The sequence below is a fragment of the Mobula hypostoma genome, chromosome 13 (genome assembly GCF_963921235.1).
Source record: "Mobula hypostoma chromosome 13, sMobHyp1.1, whole genome shotgun sequence".
NCBI lineage: Eukaryota > Metazoa > Chordata > Chondrichthyes > Myliobatiformes > Myliobatidae > Mobula > Mobula hypostoma.
The window spans coordinates 63146163-63165194 of NC_086109.1; the positions used below are offsets into that span (position 1 = coordinate 63146163).

The 19032-nt window shown below is 45.0% G+C and overlaps 1 long non-coding RNA gene across 1 annotated transcript; it reads left to right on the top strand.

Annotated features, from left to right (window-relative positions):
* Positions 1-5360: 5360 nt before the first annotated feature.
* Positions 5361-18123, top strand: LOC134355966 (uncharacterized). Its single transcript, XR_010020236.1, has 3 exons — positions 5361-5465; positions 16434-16500; positions 16829-18123. It is a non-coding gene; the product is annotated as an uncharacterized LOC134355966 (long non-coding RNA).
* Positions 18124-19032: the final 909 nt, after the last annotated feature.

Genomic DNA, 19032 nt, shown 5'->3' on the forward strand with positions numbered 1-19032 from the left:
TCGTGTCATCCGCAAACTTGGAGATGCTGCATTTAATTCCCTCATCCAAGTCATTAATATATATTGTAAACAACTGAGGTCCCAGCACTGAGCCTTGCGGTACCCCACTAGTCACTGCCTGCCATTCTGAAAAGGTCCCGTTTATTCCCACTCTTTGCTTCCTGTCTGCTAACCAATTCTCTATCCACATCAATACCTTACCCCCAATACCGTGTGCTTTAAGTTTGCACACTAATCTCCTGTGTGGGACCTTGTCAAAAGCCTTTTGAAAATCCAAATATACCACATCCACTGGTTCTCCCCTATCCACTCTACTAGTTACGTCCTCAAAAAGTTCTAAGAGATCCGTCAGACATGATTTTCCTTTCAAAAATCCATGCTGACTTTGTCCAATGATTTCACCGCTTTCCAAATGTGCTGTTACCACATCTTTGATAACTGACTCCAGCAGTTTTCCCACCACCGACGTTAGGCTAACCGGTCTATAATTCCCCGGTTTCTCTCTCCCTCCTTTTTTAAAAAGTGGGGTTACATTAGCCACCCTCCAATCCTCAGGAACTAGTGCAGAATCTAACGAGTTTTGAAAAATTATCACTAATGCATCCACTATTTCTTGGGCTACTTCCTTAAGCACTCTGGAATGCAGACCATCTGGCCCTGGGGATTTATCTGCCTTTAATCCCTTCAATTTACCTAACACCACTTCCCTACTAACATGTATTTCGCTCAGTTCCTCCATCTCACTGGACCCTCTGTCCCCTACTATTTCTGGAAGATTATTTATGTCCTCCTTAGTGAAGACAGAACCAAAGTAATTATTCAATAGGTCTGCCATGTCCTTGCTCCCCATAATCAATTCACCTGTTTCTGTCTGTAGGGGACCTACATTTGTCTTTACCAGTCTTTTCCTTTTTACATATCTATAAAAGCTTTTACAGTCAGTTTTTATGTTCCCTGCCAGTTTTCTCTCATAATCTTTTTTCCCCTTCCTAATTAAGCCCTTTGTCCTCCTCTGCTGAACTCTGAATTTCTCCCAGTCCTCAGGTGAGCCACTTTTTCTGGCTAATTTGTATGCTTCTTCTTTGGAATTGATACTATCCCTAATTTCTCTTGTCAGCCACGGGTGCACTACCTTCCTTGATTTATTCTTTTGCCAAACTGGGATGAACAATTGTTGTAGTTCATCCATGCAATCCTTAAATGCTTGCCATTGCATATCCACCGTCAATCCTTTAAGTGTCATTTGCCAGTCTATCTTAGCTAATTCACGTCTCATACCTTCAAAGTTACCCCTCTTTAAGTTCAGAACCTTTGTTTCTGAATTAACTATGTCACTCTCCATCTTAATGAAGAATTCCACCATATTATGGTCACTCTTACCCAAGGGGCCTCTCACGACAAGATTGCTAATTAACCCTTCCTCATTGCTCAAATCGCAGTCTAGAATAGTCTGCTCTCTAGTTGGTTCCTCGACACGTTGGTTCAAAAAACCATCCTGCATACATTCCAAGAAATCCTCTTCCTCAGCACCTTTACCAATCTGGTTCACCCATTCTACATGTAGATTGAAGTCACCCATTATAACTGCTGTTCCTTTATTGCACACATTTCTAATTTCCTGTTTAATACCATCTCCGACCTCACTACTACTGTTAGGTGGCCTGTACACAACTCCCACCAGCGTTTTCTGCCCCTTAGTGTTATGCAGCTCTACCCATATCGATTCCACATCTTCCCGGCTTATGTCCTTCCTTTCTATTGCGTTAATCTCATCTTTAACCAGCAACACCACCCCATCTCCTTTTCTTTCATGTCTATCCCCCCTGAATATTGAATATCCCTGAACGTTGAGCTCCCATCCTTGGTCACCCTGGAGCCATGTGTCTGTGATCCCAACTATATAATAATCATTAATAATAATCTGCACTTTCAATTCATCCACCTTGTTACGAATGCTCCTTGCATTGACACACAAAGCCTTCAGGCGCTCTTTTACAACTCTTTTAGCCCTTATACAATTATGTTGAAAAGTGGCCCTTTTTGATGCTTGCCCTGGATTTGTCGGCCTGCCACTTTTACTTTTCTCCTTACTACTTTTTGCTTCTACCCTCACTTTACACCCCTCTGTCTCTCTGCACTGGTTCCCATCTCCCTGTTGTGAACTAACCTCCTCTCGCCTAGCCTCTTTAATTTGATTCCCACCCCACAACCATTCTAGTTTAAAGTCACCTCAGTAGCCCTCGCTAATCTCCCTGCCAGGATATTGGTCCCCCTAGGATTCAAGCGTAACCTGTCCTTCTTGTACAGGTCACGCCTGCGCCAAAAGAGGTCCCAATGATCCAAAAACTTGAATCCCTGCCTCCTGCTCCAATCCCTCAGCCACACATTTATCCTCCGCCTCATCGCATTCCTACTCTCACTGTCGCGTGGCACAGGCAGTAATCCCGATACAGAACACCTTGTCAATAGAAATGGTACTCTGCAGATCTCTCCTGACATTCCAATGATTGAAGGATTTTGTTAGGCAAGGGTATTAAAGTTTACTGAATAAAGATAAAGGTGGTTGCTTGGTGGGGTAGATTTGAGAATCTGTGTGTTTATCCTTATTTGCATTCAATAATGAAGCCCACAACCTGCTTCACTTGAAGTCAAGGACCGTGCAAATCTACACGTTTAGAAATTCGATTGATTGGACAGACTAATTGGAGCTCTTGGATACCACTTGTTATGAGAATCAGGTTTATTATCCCTGGCATGTGTCGTGAGATTTATTAATTTAGCAGCGGCAGTACAATGCAATACATGATAATATAGAAAAAAATGGATAAATAGGTCAATAACTGTAAGTATGTGTGTGTCTGTATGTATGTATGTATATATATGTATTAAACAATAGATTAAAATAATGCAAAACAGAAATAATATAAAAAAGTGAGGTAGTATTCATAGGTTCAAAGTCCATTTAGGGGGAATCGGATGGCAGAGGGGAAGAAGCTGTTCCTGAATCACTAAGTGTGCGCCTTCGGGCTTCTGTACCTCTTTCCCAAGAGTAACAATAAGAACAGGGCACCTCCAGAGTGATGGGGGTCTTTAATAATGGATGCCGCCTTTCTGAGGCACCGCTCCTTGAAGATGTCTTAGATACTACAGAGGCTAGTACCCAAGATGGAGCTGACTAACTTTACAACTTTCTGCAGCTTTTTTCGGTTCTGTGCAGTAGTCCCCATCCCCACACCAGACAGTGATGCAGCCTGTCAGAATGCTTTCTATGGTACATCTATGGAAGTTTTTGAGTGTTCTAGGTGACAAATCAAACCCCTTCAAACTCCTAATGTAATATAGCCGCTGTCTTGCCTTCTTTCTAGCTGTATCAATTTGTTCCCATTGCCACCTCTCCTCCAATGTCCTCTACTACAACCTGAAGATAACCCTCCAATCCCATCTTTTGTTTGAAAGGTAAATGTCTTCAACAGTGAACTGCTTAAGGGCAAGAGCTTAGAAGAGCAGGAAGTTGATGGTAAATTTTAGGGAACATAGCTTAGGCCATGGCTTGAGTTTGGTCTGTATTTCTGCCAATATATATAGAAGGCCGCATCAGGAGCACCGGACGCAGTATATCACACCAGCTGACTCACAGGTGAAGTGTCGCCTCACCTGGAAGGACTGTCTGGTGGTAGGGGAGGAAGTGTAAGGGCATGTGTAGCACTTGTTCCGCTTACACGGAGAAGTGCCAGGAGGGAGATCAGTGGGGAGGGATGGGGGGGGACGAATGGACAAGGGAGTTGTGTAGGGAGCGATCCCTGTGGAAAACAGAAAGGTGGGGGAGGGAAAGATGTGCTTAGTCGTGGGATCCCATTGGAGGAGGCAGAAGTTACGGAGAATTATATGTTGGACCCAAAGTCTGTTGGGGTGGTAGGTGAGGACCAGGGGAACCCTATTCCTAGTGGGGTGGCGGGAGGATGGGGTGAGAGCAGATGTGCGTGAAATGGGAGAGATGCGTTTGAGAGCAGAGTTGATGGTGGAGGAATGGAAGCTCCTTTCTTTAAAAAAGGAGGACATCTCCTTCGTCCTAGAATGAAAAGCTTCATCCTGAGAGCATATGAGGCAGAGACGGAGGAATTGTGAGAAGGGGATGGCATTTTTGCAAGAGAAAGGGTGGGAAGAGGAATAGTTCAGGTCGCTATGAGAATCCGTAGGCTTATAGTAGACATCAGTAGATAAGCAGTCTCCAGAGATAGAGACAGAAAGATCAAGAAAGAGGAGGGAGGTGTCAGAAATGGACCAGGTAAACTTGAGGGCACGGTGAAAGTTGGAGGCAAAGTTAATGAAGTCAACGAGCTCAACATGTGTGCAGGAAGCAGTGCCAATGCAGTCGTCGATGTAGCGAAGGAAAAGTGGGGGACAGATACGAGTATAGGTATCTGTATTTGTGTAGGTATCTGTATAGGTATTTGTGTGTGATTCTACAATACACACACACACTCACAAACACACATACACACACACACACACACACACACACACACACACACATACACACACACACACACACCCTCACGCACACACTCACAAGCACACACGTACATACAAAACACACACACACACATTTTCACACACACACATACCACACACACTCACAAACACACACACACACACACACACACACACACTCACACACACACCATACAAATACACACACACAAACACCACACACACACACTCACAAATACACATGCACATACACAAACACATGCACACACGCACACACTCACACCATACACTCAGACACACACTCACAAAAACACACACACACACACACACACACACACACACACACACACACATTACAGACTCAACCAGATCCATTAGGGTCACAGGATTCCCCACCAGTGAGGACATCTTCAAATGGCGGTGCCTCAAGCAGGCAGCATTCATCATGAAAGACCCTCACCATCCGGGACAAGCTCTCTTCACATTACTACCATCGGGGGGAGGTACAGGAGCCAGGAGACCAAGAGTCAATATTTTGGGAACAGTTTCTTCCACTCAGTCATCAGATAACTGTGCAGTCTATGAATTACTTTGCTATTCCTCTTTTGCTCTATTGATTTACTTATTTTTGTAACTTATGGTAAATTTTATGTCTTGCACTGTACTGCTGTCACAAGACAATAAATTTCATGACAAGTGTCAGTGGTAATAAACCTGACTAGGATTGTCCTTTAGAAGATATTCCATAGAAGGGTAAAAGGGAGAATCGATCCCAAAATCTGCATCTTGCTTTGCCCCACATAACCCAGAAAAGAAAATTACCGAGTCATCTGATAAGCAAACCAGTTGGGGAGGTTGCGTCAGGGAGGCTTCAGTGCAACTCCGTAGCAGATGGAACATGAGACGCAGAGCCAGAAATGGCTGGTGCATCTTCCCAGCTTTCTTTCTTGGGAGCTCATTAGATTTCTGCTGAGGTAAGCAAAGCCTTTGAAATACAAGACAAGACACGGCACTAAGCCACTGTCAATAATTGATTTTGGGTTACTTCACAAGCCAAGAACCCTGCGGTTTTTGGATCCATTAATTGCAAGTTAGAATGCATTAGGTCACTCTGAAAGGCTTGTTTGTGCAGCAAAAGGCTACCAGTGATAAAAGCCGATTTCGGTTTTGATTATGGCCTTTTCGCATAGCAGTTCTAAATGTTACGAGCATAAGAAACACTGGTATGTTTTATTGTCATTGTTGCACTTCCTCAATGAATCATTTGCTCTGTGTAGTTGGAGAGGAAATGCGTTAATTAACTGTTGTTAAAACAGACCTGCTAAGTTCGTAGCTTCCTGTCACAATCAAATTGAATCCTGCTAACAATGGGGCTGTCTTTACCAAAGAAAACTTCACAGGAGAAGCTTTGTAGTGTGTCTGCTATTCCTGGACCAGCTTTCACTCATGAAGCAATTGTACTTCATGACACTTACATATTAAGCGTTCCTTCCATCTGGTGAGAGACTTTTGCAAAGCATCATCTTGCTGTACTTTGAATGCCTCCTGTGAGTCAGTCTGTAATGGGGTTAAGGAAGGAGTCAAAAGACTTAACACAAAATTTCAATCTTGCTCAGTGTGTAGAGTAAGTACTCACAATAAGGTCTTTAGCCATGTTTTGGATAACAGCTTTGAAAGGGCTTCATTTTGTGGAACTACGACGCAAATGAAAACTAGACTGACTTCTGAATCACTGTCTTCCATTTCTTATAACCTACCTTGACACGGCCCTGCACCTTGTAGTCTGTCTGCCCTGCACTTTCTCTGTAACTGTAAGACTTTATTCTGCATTTTGTTATTGCTCTTTCTTTGTACTACCTCAATGCGACAATGCGATGAAATATTCTGCATGCAAAACAAAGTTTTTCACTGTACCTCGGTAGCTGTGACAGAGATAAAACAAAGTTATCAATTTACCACAAGCAACACACATAAAAGTTGCAGGTGAACGCAGCAGGCCAGGCAACATCTCTAGGAAGAGGTACAGTCAACATTTATGGTAAGACCCTTTGTCAGGACTGACGAAGGGTCTTGGCCCAAAACGTTGACTGTACCTCTTCCTAGAGATGCTGCCTGGCCTGCTGCGTTCACCAGCAACTTTTATGTGTGTTGCTTGATATTCCAGCATCTGCAGATTTCCTCATGTTTCCATTACCAATTTACCATGTCATTCTAGGCTGTCTCTTGGGATTGAGAAAGATTTGCTCTTTTGTCAGTCTTCAGGAGACTAATATGGCAGATGCACACTTCTCCATGGATGGTGTGGGAGGTGGCTAACAGGGCAGGTAAGGGATGGTAGCTGGTAATATGGTGGACCTCTTCTGTGACTTACACAGGGGCTCAGCGTACTCCCGGTGCATGGAACTGAACTCCTCAATGCCACCTGGATGTCCCTTCTTCACTTTGAGTGGTCATGGGCAGAGATACCCAAGAGCCAGTAGGGATGTTACATGGGGGCTTGTGAGTTTACACTCAGCAAATCAGACAACATCTGTGGAAAATGAAGAACAGTTACGAGGGTGATTGATAAATTCGTGGCCTAAGATAGACGGTGTCAATTTTAGAAAACATAGCACATTTATTTTTCAACATAGTCCCTTCCTACATTTACACACTTAGTCCAGCAGTCGTGGAGCATACGGATCCCTTCTTTGTAGAAGTGGTCCGCAGCAGGGGTGATTGATAAGTTCGTGGCCTATGGTAGAAGGAGATGAGTTATTAACTCCAAACTTTCTGCATTTTCACTCAAAGAGTTGAACTGCACGTGCATATAACAAGAGCGGCTTGGAACTCCAGGTGGTCCACAGCAGGAGTGATTGATAAGTTTGTGGCCTAAGATAGAAGGAGATGAGTTATACAGTTCTCAACTCTGAGTGAAAATGCAGAGAGTTTGAAGTTTCTCCTCATCTCCTTCTACCTTAGGCCACAAATTTATCAATCACCCCTGATGTGGACCACTTTCTGGAGGTCCAAGATGTCAACTTCTACAAAGAAGGGATCTGTGTGCTCCACGACCGCTGGACTAAGTGTGTAAATGTAGGAAAAATAAATGTGCTAGGTTCTCTAAAATTGACTCCTTCTACCTTAGGCCACAAACTTGTCAATTAGCCCTTGTACCATGGGAAAAGGAGGGGTATATATTGCTCACTAGACACCAGTAATGTTGATTTTGTCTTGTCCATCCCTCCCACCAAACAACGCTCTCTGCAATTTAAAACCAATATGTTAACTCTTTCCTAGTTCTGATGGAGGAACTCTAATTGTCTTTATTTCCCACTTCCAGTCTTCCCCTTCTTAAGTCCTTCTGGGGCCTAGGCTGCCAACAGTAGCTCACCTGAGTCCTCTGTCCTGGGCCTGGCATAGCCCACCTTTGCAAACTCTTCCTTTCCTAGGGTTGAGGCCTTTGGAGTTTCTGTCGGTATTTCTGAAGCTTTGGCTTATTACAGGATGGAGTTGAAAGCCCCAGGCTCAACCCTCCTCCTTATGCAGCTGGGCTTGGGATCGTCCATGGTGGAGTTCCCTCTTCCAGTACTGGCAACTTTCTTTTGAAATTTTCGTGGTACCTTTTGCTTTGTCTACTTGGTAATCAATTCCCTTCTCAGAATTCTCAGAAATGGAGATGGCAGAGCTTCCACATTAGGATGTTGGTCTGAGAGAGTACACTGATGCTGGTTCACTAATCCTTCCTGTGAATTTGGAGGATCTTGTGAAACTTGCTGTAGATGGTCCAGATGTCAAAAGCACTTAATGGGCAGGAATTATTGGTCCTGTAAACTGTGTGATTTGTGCCCAGTCTGAAGTCTTTATTGTCAAATATCCAATTTGCCAGATGGTCAAAGACAGTGCTGAAGCACTAAAGTTGATGGCAAATTTCATCTCTGGTGTCTGCCTTTGCCAAGAGTTACTTCCTTCTTCCTGTTATTATTATCATTGTCGTGTGTACTGAGGTATACAGTGAAAAACTTATCTCACATGCATTGACCTTGTACAAGGCACAACATTAACAGAGTTCAAAATGAAGTGTTATATTTACGGTGAAACTGCAGTTCTGGTTAACAATAAACTGCAAGGTCATAGTGAGGTAAAATTCTGACGTCAAGTGGTCGTACTAGGGAATCATTAATAGTGGGATAGAGGCTTTTCTTGTACTCATGATTTCAGGATTTTGTATCTTCTGTCTTATGGGAGGAGAAGAGAGAAAGTTAGACCATAAGACCATAAGACACAGGAGCACAATTAGGCCATTCAGCCCATCGAGTCTGCTTCGCCATTTCATCATTACAGATCTGTTTCCCTCTCAAGCTCATTCTCTTGCATTTTCACCATAATCTTTCACGTCTTGACTAATCAAGAACTTATCAGCCTTGTTCTTAAATATACCCAGTGACATAGCCTCCACGGCCGACTGTGGCAATGAATTCCACAGAATCACCATCTTCTCTTCTCTCCTTCCTTAACTCTTCTAAATGGATTTTGAGGCTGAGCCCTCTGGTCCTAGAACACCCCAACAAAGGAAATACTCTCTACATCTACTCTATCTAGGCCAATAGGATTCAATGAGATCCCCTCCTTCATTCTTCTAAATTCCAGCGAGTATAGGCCCAGAGCCTTCAATCGGTTCAGGGTGGGTGGGATCTTTGATTATGCTGGTTGCTTTACTGAGACAGAGAGAAGTGTAGACAGTGTGTGTGGAAGGAAGGCTGGTTTCTGTAATGTGCTGAGCTTGTCCACAACTCTCTGCAGTTTTTGTCATAGGCAAAGCAGTTACCATACCAAGATGCGATGCATCTGGCTAGAATGCTTTCTGTGGTGCATTGAAAAGCATTTGTGAGGGTCAAAGGGGACATGCCAAGTTTCTTTAGCCTCCTGAGGAAGTAGAGACACTGCTGAGTTTTTCTGACCATGGCATCAATGTGGTTGGACCAGAAGAGTCTATTGGAGATGTTCACTCCAAGGAACTTGAAATACTCAACCCTCTTGAACTTAGCACCAGTGGTGTAAACAGGAGTGTGTGCTCCCCTCACCTTCCTTCTGTTTTTCACACCTATTCTCATATTCTCATTTGTTCTCATATTCCAGGATTTTGCCTTGAATCCTTATTTCCAGAGCACAGTGTAGTGCAGCAGAGGAGGGCTGAGGCACATAGCAGGAATTGGCGGGAGTGGATAAGAAAAGTCATACAGATATTGGCTCTGTGGGAATGGTACTTCTTCTCAATGACTGAAGAACTTGGTCATCAAGTGTGAGGTGCTCTCTATGGTGCTGTATGTGCTGCAGCTGTGGCCCATCTCCCACCCCTCTGCCTAGGAAATCATCTGCATGAAAAAGATCTGCAGATGCTGGAAATCCAAGCAACCCACACAAAATGCTGAAGGAACTCATCATGCCAGCAGGTGAGGGGTCTGGGACCGAAAGTCTTTTCCATAGATGCTGCCTGGCCTGCTGAGTTCCCCTAACATTTTGTATGTGTTGCTAGGAAATCAACTGTCCCATTTTCTGGTTCATCTGGGGATCCAAGAGGGAACCACTGCAACAGTTCACCATGCACAACCCCTGGACAATGGGAGAAAGCATACCCAACATTGCCCTGATCCCGGTGATCAGCTTTATGAGTCACTGCATCAGGCTGTGCTTGGTAACATGGGCCACTACGTGCTGAATTTCTACTTGTCCTTGAGGTTGAGAAGGATAGGTCTGCCCCTGTTGTTGCACAATGTTCCAATCAGCTGCATTGACTGGATTTTGGTACACTTCCTGTCCTTTGTGGAAAACACCTTTGACCTTCAGGCAGTGGTCAGCACACAACATCCTGCAGATACTATGGGGCTTGATGGATGCAGTGCGACAATCCCCCGACTAGATCATCCAATTCACCTGGCAGAAAGCCTCATTATCAAAAGTAACCAAGACCTCACTTAGATGGCTGTGAGAGGAGCCCCCCTGGCCATATCATTCCTATACGATTGGACTACTACTCCACACACATGCTGCCCTCAGCACATCTGTGTTGAAGAGAAACAGTCGCTCGCCTCACAGATGTGGTGTGGAGATGGATGGAAAAGTCCTTGTTACAGATCATCCTGAGCAGTTGTGTAACAGGGAACACCCTGATCCACAGGCTGTACCGGGGATACATGCGGAGACGGACAATAAGTACTGCTGGAAGATATCAGATTAGTGAAAGACCACCCCCCCCCCGGTCTGCCCAAAACTTGTCAATCTTCCAGCAACTGAAAATATTGATTAAATGACACTAAGAATTTAAAGAGTTTTCCACTGTGTGCTTCTTTTGGTGTCTATATTTTATTATGAATCAAGTTTATTTTTGAAATAAAGTAAAGACAGGTTCTGGAGAACTATTGCGCAGTCTCTCAATATATGAGCTGAAGATGGATTGGACCTTGGCCTCTACAGATACATAAACTCAAATGACATCAGCAGACTGCAAAGTGACTGTCAATGTTGAAGTGGCCTTGGCTCTGGAGTATGGTTACTGGCGGTGAAATTTTTTTCATAATGCAAGAATGATTTCTCTTCTAAAGTTAGATATCAAACGTACCAGATACTATGTGTGTGAGACTTCTGTCACAGCCTTGCACCACCTGTGAGGTAGGTAGTCAGGGAGGGGAGAGGAACAGCTGTAGTTTCTGATTAAGTGGCAGTAGACGTTGAAGAAGCCAAGAAGCACTGTAACGTTTTGAGGCCATTGGTTGGGGCCATTCAATGATGGTGTGCACTTTCTCTGGGTCCATGGTTTTGCACTGGGGGTGAAAGGATGTAACCCAGCAAGGAAACAGCTGGAGTGTGGCACTGGCATTTTTTCTAATTTGCAGTGCCTCTGGAGATACTGAAAGACTGAATGAATGTGATAGACATGTCTTGGGGGTCCTTGGGGAAGATGAGGATGTCATTAGGCAGAAAAACACATACCTGTGCAGCATATCTCTGAGGAGCTCGTAAATGAAGGCCTGGAAAATGGCTGGACTGTTGGAAGTTTTGAAAGGCACCACCAAATCTTCGCAGTGGCCATTGGATGTTATGAACATCATCTTTCACTCGTCCTCCTGGCGGATGAGGATCAGGTTGTACGTGCTCCATAGATTCAGTTAGGTGAAGATATGGGCCCTGCAGAGTGTTTTGAATGTGCTATCCATCAAGGGGAGAGGGTTGCGGTTCTTAATGATGATGAGGGAATGGGGGAAGCTTACCAGAAAGGAAGCCCCTGGTGGTGCTGTTTCCCGTTTGCATTAGGAATTTGATGCATGGGTGGTCAGCTGCTCTACAGTAAGCGCACGAGTTGTTTCTCTACCGGCGCTCACACTCTTTGGGGAGTTAAGGGAGCTCTCCCTAACTGCATGGGTTTTGGATGCATAGCTGATGAGGGTCCTGCACCTTGGAATAGTTCTGGGAACGGAAATAAGGTTCTGGCTGGTGATCTGGGGGATTGTTCCATCAGATGCTTATCAATAGAGAGGGCCAGAGTGACGAGGCCTTTGAGGTTGGAGGGCTTCTCCTTTTAAGTGCTCCGAGAGGCCGTGATGGTAATGGGCCACCAGTACTTCTGCTTTCCAGCTGCGCTGCACCTTGAGTGTCCTGAATTCCACAATGTAGTCCAGAACCAAGCGTGAGCCATAACACAGTCGAAGTATCCAACCCCTTCCTCTTCGCAGATGGTTGAAAACCCAGTGCATCTCAGCAGTGAATTCCTCCAGTTTATTGCAGATGATGGTTTTACTCTCCCAGATGGCAGCAACCCAGGCTAGAGCTCATTGAGTCAAGAGAGAGATCGCAAAAACAATCTGGGTTCAGAGACGGCTGCAGCTCGAAGTGCAAGATGCACTGGGACAGATATCTGCGGCATTGGATTGTAATCCTTCTATGCCTTTGGTCACCGGAATCCATGGCTCTGAGGGAGGAGGTTGACTGGCACAGGATTCTTGTAATGAGACTGAGCATTAGTTGAGAGTGGTGAGCGGATAATCAATGGTTTCCTGCTGCTTCTGGATTGTGTGGTCGTTAAGGTGGACAACTTCCTTTAGGCAAGCAGACTCTGCTGTGTCAACTTCTGGTCAGGAAATGTAGAGGAGGCTTGACCTAAACACAGAGCAGCGGAGATGATTAACGGTGAGCAATCAATAACCTGTAAAATAACAAGCCACTAGAGGCCACAAAACAAGCGAAAACAGATACTTAACATGACAAGGCAACAAGGTAACTGAAGGTTAGGAGCAACTGGTCGAGGCTGGCTGGTTCAATGGGTGAACAAGGACTGTGGATGAGAGCTGGGTTTAAATAGGCTGCAGGTGATGAGTTGGAAACACATGGCAGCTGACTTCTGTTAGCTGGATGGAGACTGGGAGATACCTGACAGGAATCTGCCCCCACCGCTCCACGGCCAACATGCAATGACCCAGAATGATCTGGATGGGTCTGGTGGAGCTCCTCAATGAGAGATGGATCCAAGATGAAACAGCATGGCACCCAGGACCTCTGCTCCAGACTGTATCCTTTCCAGTCGACCAGCTACTGCGTACCCCACCCATGACAACATGAATGCATCACCCAGCAAATCATCTACACTGGAGCGCCTACCAACATCCTGTGTTCTGGAAGTGCAGGCTCAGGTGGGTTGAGTGGTCCGTGGACAACGAGCTTGGGGCAGGATGAGTGGCAGATGATTCTTGTTAGCTGGTTGGAGACTGGGAGGTCCCTGCTTGTGCAGGCCTGACAGATTGTTTAACATTATTCCCTGTACAGAAGTGTAAAGGTGAATGAAGTAACTGTTGCTCCGATCTGATGCAGCATAAAATAACAAATAGGATAAAGAACACAATAATAAAAAACATTATAAATATAAATACATAAGACAGCTTATATACATAGATTGATGGTATATCCTTAAAGTGATGCTAGGCACTGGAGTGTCTGTACATAAGGTGACTCTGACAGGAAATGATAAAGTAGTGGTAGTGGATGTGGAGGGGGGTTTACTGGGTGGAGGTGTTGCTCAGCCTTTTTGCTTGGGGAAAATAACAGTTTTTGAGTCTGATAATCTAGGTGTGGATGTAAAATAGCCTCTTCCCTGATGAGAGTGGGACAGACAGTCCATGAGCAGGGTGGGTGAGAACCTTCATGATGTTACTGGCAGTTTTCTAGGACCTTTCTGTATATGTGTGGGTAGGATGGTGCAGCTGATGCATTGGGCAGTTTTGACTACCTGCTGAAGAGCTTTCCTGTCTGCCGCAATACTGTTTCTGTACCGTGCAGTGATGCAGCAGGTTAGGATGCTCTCCACTTCGCATCTGCAGAAGGATGTGAGTATAGATGTGTATAGTCCAGCCCTCTTCAGCCTCCTCAGAAAGGAGAGGCATTGGAGAGCTTTCCTGACTGTGTAGGATGTGTTCTGGGATGAGAGGCTGTGCAAGATGTGCACTTCCAGGAGTTTGAAACTGCTCTCAGTTTTCACTGCCTCCAATTTAAAGATGGGTGTGAGTGGTGCGAGTTCTCCTGGAATTGTTAATCCTCTTCTTTGTCTTGTTGAAACTGAGGAACAGATTACTTGCTGGTACCAGGCCTCGAGTTCTTCCACCTCCTCTCTGTAGGCTGTCTCATCGTTGTTGGTGATGAGCCCCACCACTGTTGTGTCATCGGTGAACTGGACATCGTGATTACTTGGGTGCTTGGCCGTGCAGTCGTGTGTGAGCAGAGTATAGAGCATCAGGCTCTGCACACAGCCCTGGGAGTCACCTGTGCTGAGGATGATGGGGAGGGAGGAGCAGTTGTACATCCTGACTATGTGAGGTCTGTCTGTTAGGAAATCCAACCCTCAGTTGTACAGTGGTGTGTTTAGACTGAGGAGTAGGAGTTGGTTCGCCAAGGTCAGTGGGACAATAGATTTGAATGCTGAAATGAAATCCAGAAACAGCATTGTGCAATAGGTGTCACAAACAAGAGAAAGTCTGCTGATGCTGGAGATCCTAAGGGAGACCCTGTATGAGTCCTGATGAAGCGTCTCGGGTGGAAACGTGGCTAGCTTACTTGGCCTGCTGAGTTCCTCCAGCATTTTGTGTGTGTTGCTCTGTAATAATAGCCTTTGCCTTCTAGGTGTGTCAGGGCCAGGTGCACATAGAGCGACTCTGTCGGTAAGCGTACTGGTGAGTGTCCAGCATAGCAGGAATGAAGTTTTTGATATGTGGTGTTACCGGCTGCTCAAAGCACTTCATAATCATTGGCATCAGTGCCACTGGGCAATAGTTGTTCATTTCTGAAGGTATAAAGTTCTTTGTCACAGGGATGATGACGGCTGATTTAAAGCATGTGGGGACAGCAGCCTGGACGAGTGAAGTGTTGAAGGTGTCCGCTTGGACTTCAGTGAGCTGGTGTGCATGCTCTCTGAGTACTCGGCCTGGGATGTTGTCTGGCCCAGCCTCCTGATGGGGTTGACTCCCAGCATTTTCTCTAAGGTCAGTGGAGTTTTATAGAGTGGATGTAGAAAGAATATCATAAAGAATTATAGAGTCTAATCTCAGGGTAAAGTATTACCCAATGAGGAGGAATTTCTTCTTTTGAAGGGTCGTGAGTCTCTGGAATTTCGAATGCACTATTGTAATAAATTAATCTGTATGGGCGGGTTGTCAAATGCTGAGTCACTTAGTATATTGAAAGCTAAGGAAGGTAAATTTCTGAACTGCAGGGGAACCAAACATTGGGGGAAATTGGAAAGAAAGCTCACAGTTTGTGATGAGGCCATCATTGATCTGACCGACTGAATGGGCAGGATGTCTACTCCTGCTCCTGTTTCTTTCATCTTTTTTCTCAGTCTGTTGGCAACTTTGACATGGTTAACAACATTGTTCTCTTTTAGTATATCTCCCCAATGTCCAACTGACCAGAAATGACTCACCATGTTCCATTTTTATCTACCCAGTTACTGCCAGAGAATCGCCATCAATAGCCACTCTTCTTCTGCAAACACTCTTGCCCCATCACCTCCCCATTGGTCGCTCTCTTTCTCCTCATCCAGTCATTACCATTGACAATGTGATCTGACGAGACAGCGCTAAATTCCACTGTAGCCCCCAACACCCTGTTCCACCTGCTGTACCCCTTCCACCACAGATGAATTGCCTCATGGCTTTGCAAGACCGGGTGAACAGAAATGTGCTCCAACAAATTATTGGGAAAACCAAAACCATTGTTTTGTGCCATGCTAGAGACTGACTGTTGCCCCACCAGCTGCATGAGGTTCTACAAACCTCATTATGATCTTGACACTTATTGTCTACGGCACTGCACTTCCTCTCCAGCTGTTAAACTTTATTCTGCGTTCTGTTATTGTTTTACCTTGTACTACTAACTGCACGTTGTAATCAACTAATCTATATCAATGGTATGCAAGACAATGTTTTCACTGTCCCTCAGTACATGTAACAATAATAAATCAATTGCAATTACAAAGTCCCTTTTTAAACCCAAGACAAGTTTTTAACCACCCACTTCATAAACACCGTCGTCCATTTCAACCCTCAAACTCTCTCTGCCTCTGCACATCTGCTGCGAAACCCTCACTCACTCTGATGTTCTGCTGGCCTCCGTCTTCTTCTAACCTCTGCAGCCCGTTTTCACTCACACATTGACACTGTGCTCTTGGCTTCAATGACTTCCACATGACTGAAGCTTGAATTTTTAAATTTGAAACCTTCATTTCAAATCTCTCCCTCATCTCTAACAACCACTAGTCATAGAATCCACTCAATGAAAGGTAATTTTCTTTTTATAAGAAGTGTGTGGCAAGACCTGGGTAGAATGGAAAGAATGTGAAAATGACGGAGGGGCAGCAGCTGTTAATTTTCATGCCTTTGAAGGGTGTAGATCTGAAACGTCGACTCTACTCTTTTCCACAGATGCTGCCTGGCTGGCTGAGTTCCTCCAGCACTTCGTGCACGTTGCTCGGATTTCCAACATCTGCAGGTTTTCTCTTGTTTGTTAATTACCTATCTGCTGGCTTTGTGTCTGTTGACTCACTTTCGTTCTGAATGTTATTTGCTTACTTTTATTGTTTGCACATTTTCTCTCTCTCTCTTCACATGGGTGTTTGGAAGGTTTGTTTTAATGGGTTCTTTTAGGTTTCATTGTTATGTGGCTGCCTGTAAGGAGACAAATCCCAAGGTTTTATAATATACACATACTTTGATAATAAATGCACTTTGAACCTTGCACCCTCACCTTGAGGTATCTGATCCCTAAAACCACTGAAAACCACCCCAACTCCTCATCTTTTCTCTTTCTCTATTTCTAGTCCTAGAATCATATAGCAGGAAACAGGCTCTTCAGTTCACGAGTCCACTGTGACCCAGCAGTTCTGTAAAGAACCACCAGTCGGTGACACTACATGAATCTGTGAGTGCTGGGTGTGATCGTATACACTGCAGTGCACAGCTACAGGACCTACCCACGGGAAATGCAACTGCATCTGACCCCTCGCTCTGCCCCTGCCAACCAGGGTGGTCTGGTTTGCCCTGAGCTGAGAGCTGGATAACAGTCAACATGAATAAAATGGGTTTCGATTGGGTTGCCAAGTTCTATTAAAATTGTTGGTTTAGTTCCACGCATATACTGTATTTGACCATGTATGTGTGTTTAGAATTGAGTAACAGTAGTTCTTTTTTTATATATTTATCATTATAATGTTTTTAAATAATTTGAGCTTTAAATCATATTCGATTCACTTCTAATGCTTACCTGTGACACTCAAGAGGTGAAAGAGGCTTCAGTCATTATGAGTTGTTGGAGATTTGCAGGGATCAATAGGTTCAGTAGGTACATTTAATGTCGGAGAAATGTATACAATATACATCCTGAAATTCTTTTTCTTTGCAAACATCCACAAAAACAGAGGAGTACCCCAAAGAGTGAATGACAGTTAAACGTGTGACGAGAATACACATAAATTAAGATGTTAGCTGGCCTGGGCTGGCACCAGTGGGATCAGCAGTTGGTCTGCCACCTGTCTTCAGGAGAGAGAGAGATAAGGAAAACAATGAAGCAGCATTTGGAGATGTTAATGAAGGGGAAGGAGAGCTGTCAAGATCGGCTCCCCCTTTGAACCCTGAACTGTTTGAAGTGATGGACAGGCAATACCTCAGCAGGGGGATAAAAAGGGACAGGTTCGCTCAGGCAGGACACACACGACACCCCGAGGTAACGAGACTCTGGAAGCAGCGCGTCTCTCACAAGTCGGTGGGAAGTTTTGGACGGCTGGTCACGGGACAAGCCATAGATGCACAGGGTGGAAAGGCACGATCGGCGGGAACCTGGTGTGTGTCCACCCTTGCCTGGGTGCCAGGTTCACTGCAGAGAAACGATCGTATCAGGAAACGGAGGGGTCACGATCGGTGACCTCAGATGACATCACAAAGGACTCGCCCGAAATCTGACTGCGAAGGTCTGTGTGGAAGCCATTATGAATATTCATTCGTTTTGCTCTCTCTCTCCTTCCCCCCCACTGTCCATCGCCACGGCAGCGATTACTGCGAACTGAACTGAACTAAATTGAACTGAACTTTGCGTCACTTTGAAACTGGTCATTTACCCCTAGACAACGATAGAGCTTGATTGATCCTGTTATCTTAATTCTGTGTACATGGGTGTTTATCATTGCTGAACTGTTGCATGTATTATCCTTTTGATCAGAGTACTGTGTTGCTTGTTTCTTTAATAAAACTTTCTTAGTTCTAGTAATCCAGACTCCAACTGAGTGATCCATTTCTGCTGGTTTGGCAACCCAGTTACGGGGTACGTAACAAACGTTAGAACCCCAAAGCTCCCCAAACTCCCCCCTCCCACACACAAACATCAGCAAAGCAATGGCAACCCCCCACCCCCACCAGTAAAAAAGCATCAGTGCCCTCCACCAAGCACTCAAGCATGCAGCAAAGCGTCAATAAAGATATATACTTGCTGTATCCCAAAAACTACTCGTTCAGCCAGTAATTCGACATACCACAGGCTCTCTCTGTCTCTCCCTGATAAGGGAAAATGAGCTGTCCCTGTTTCACAGCAAGGGGGGAGACATAACAAACAACTCACTGATTTATAATGTTAAATCTTCGTTGTGTTGCTTTTTCTGAGCTCGGCACCCAGAGAGTCAGCCCCAGAATGGCTCAGGTCTCTGGACACAAAACCCATTGCTCCCGATGTTCTGTGTTCTCCCGCGACGCCTCAGTCAGGGCCACCGGCCTAGAATCAGCCCGTTTCCAGAGCCACAAAAATCGGGCACTCTGAAGGTGCACTAGTCTTCCAGGCCGTGTCCTTGGGATATTAAAAAGTGGCCAGTTGTCAGGCCCTGAGAGCGGGTCCCTTTCCCGCAAAGAACCGAAGTCAGAGTGTAACTCTGGGACAGGATCTTCAAAAGAATCTTGAAAAGGAAAAAATAGAGATATCAAAGATAGAAACAGAGCTCTTTCCGAAGATGCAAGCAAAGGAGTTGCCGTTTAGCGCCAT